Here is a 2,870-nt window from a genome sequence, read left to right on the forward strand (position 1 = left end):
GGGTTTTTCAAGTCTTTGGGGTAAATACCCAGTAGAGGGATTGCTGGATCATTTGGTAGATCAATTCTTAGTTTTCTGTGGAAACTCTATGCTGTTTTCCTTAGTGGCCGTACCAATTTGCAGTCCCACCGAGCAGTGTAAGAGGGTTCCTTTTTCTCTGCATCGTCTCCAACATTTGTTATTACGTGTCCTGTTGATTACAGCTATTTTAACAGGTGTGAGATGGTATCTTATTGTGGTTCATCAGTGTTTTTGAGCCAAGATTGTTACTATGTTACAAGTCTTTTACCCCAGGGTTCTTTGTCCTAGTTATTCCCCCTCTCCATTTCTTCTTTGGTCAGATAGACCAACTAAAGTTCCCCTAGAGTTGGGGGGTGGCAATCTCATTCAAATTTTACAGCTAGTCATCTGGGGGTGGTGGTGGGATAGAGGTGGCATAAATGTTGGGGAGACAACTGCAGTTCCCCACGGATGGCTTTAAGACAATATGGTTTATATACATTTCTTTAGATGTTAGTCTGTAAAAAGATAAAAGAAAAAGACTGTGATGTGGTAGAAAAACTATAGGGTGAGTGTTAGAAGAACTTGTTTCCAGTTCTGCCCATTGGTATTTGCAATCCCTGAGGTGTCCCTTGATCTTCTAGAGATTCTGTAACTTACTATGTGAAGAGGGGGTGATATTACCTGCTTTACATACCCCCTGTGGTTACTGTGAAGATCAAATCAGATAATGTATGTGAAAGTACTTTGAAATTTATAAAGTAGTATACAAACATAAGATGTTGTCTGTTGCTTTAGCACTCAGAATACTTAAAGAGATTCACAGAAATTCTACTGTGGTCATAGGCAGATAAAGATAAAAGAGCTGGTGAAAACCAACATTACTAATAAAAAATGTTCTTAAAAATATATGCCAGTGGTATTATCTCTGATTTGAAAAGCACCTTTTTCTTTGTTTCCTCTAAGGGTGTCCCTTTGGAAGTCTCTGTGTACAGTACTCGGAGTTTCCAGTCCTCCCGATCTGCTTCCTTTGAGTCTACCATCTACCATCTGCCCCCTGAGCTTCTGGGCAGCCAGATTGCCTCCTGAAATGTGATCGTCCTCACTCTCCTTCCAGAAACCACACTTCTTTTTCTACCAAAAAGGCTGTTCCACCAAACTGTGAGCAGTCTGTCTTCTTAATAAGTCCCTAGCTCCTGTTGGGCAAGGCAGAAGTACACTATGGTGACAAAGAGGCAGGAGAGCTCTTTTTCTCTGCTGATTCTTGACTGTACAGATATATGCCATATACAATTAAAAGTTATTTAAGGGTGAGAATTATATCTTACACTTTACGTTTAACCTTCAACTCAGTGCCTTACATAATGTAGATAGATACTCAGTATTTGCTGAACTGATGTGCTAATAAGTATACCAGGTAACTTGCTTTTATCAAGGCTTTTCAGCCTAGAGTATTAGGCTATTTATTTAATTAAATAATATTCTATGTTTAAATCTGGGATTATAGTGGAGCAAAATCCTGCTCTGAGTAGTACCTTTTACATGACAACTTACTTGATTTTGTCTCTGTGTTACTATTATGCTGGTTGAGACTGGGTTAGAATGTAGGAGTATGTGCAAGACAAGGGAAAAAATTGGATTGGTTGGAGAAATGTCTAGTACTTGCCCTGGAGTTTAAAGAAATAAGACTAAGCCCAGTGATGACATTAGAGTTGAAATTTAAAACTTGTTATAAATATCGAAGACTCTCTACTGTCATATCATTCTTTTCTTGCCATTAGAGATCTGGTAAGGGATTATAGCAAACTGTAAGTAGTGAGCAAAGCTGAGGTATTTCTAATTCATAATCAAACTATACTTTTTCAAGGTATTCTTGTTAAAGGTGAATGGCATTTCTGAATGTGTTCTCTTTTTTAAAAAAACTTGAAATTATAACAGCAACATTTTCAAAAAAGAATGCAGCCATAATTCTACCATCTTGATACAGTTATTTTCATTTCTATACATATCTTTTAATATTTGTCTAAATGTATAGATGTTTTACATATTTGCCTATTTCTTTGGCATACTATTTTCCCTCCTGAGTTGCCCTGGGAGGATTGTATCTGCTAGATGAGGCCTCAGAATTTCTGAATGGCTCCAAGAATCCTAATCTATGCTGCTGCAGAAATTGACCAGAATGGTCTGACATTCCCTGGGCAGGTATGTCCCCAAATTTAGAAGGCTCAGGTTGGAGGCTGAAGCAGAAAGTGGCTGTGGGGCTGTAGGACACCTGCCAGCGACCTCAATGGAAAAGGAACGAAGATTAGGTGAAGATGTAGGTAGACAGTTAAGTAAAATAATTTCAGATGCCAGTAGGGTCTCGCTTCCCACTCAAAACAAACGAGGAACAAAAATAAAAACCCAATGAAAGTAACAACCCCCCCCCCCCAAATCACCTCCTCACTAGTTAACAAATATTTCAGTTTAGTTTAATAAAGCTATACCATTTAGAACATAAACTTTTAAATATTAGAAGTTGACGTAAATTGTACTAAAGGGAAAAGAGAAGATGGTAGTCTCCGACAATGGGGAGCGAGGAGTATGGTACAGCTCCTTCGCTCGTTTCAAGGAAGAAACAGTAGTCAGGCGTCAGGTTCTTTCAGATTATTTGGGTTACAGAAGAGAGGATGGAGAGAAAGTGAAATTGCCAAATAGAGATCATCTGAAAACTGCTACAGGAAGGAATCTTGCTGATTAAGACGGAGGCGGTGGAAGAGTCCCTCCAAGGGCTCTCTGGGGGTGAGGACTGACACCACTTGTCCCAGGAGCGGTTTCGAGCAGGAGAGGGGCCCGACCTGGGCGAGGAGGGCAAGGGCCGCCGGCTTCCC

Source organism: Pteropus vampyrus, unplaced genomic scaffold (genome assembly GCF_000151845.1).
Source record: "Pteropus vampyrus isolate Shadow unplaced genomic scaffold, Pvam_2.0 Scaffold1, whole genome shotgun sequence".
In the NCBI taxonomy this organism is placed as follows: Eukaryota; Metazoa; Chordata; class Mammalia; order Chiroptera; family Pteropodidae; genus Pteropus; species Pteropus vampyrus.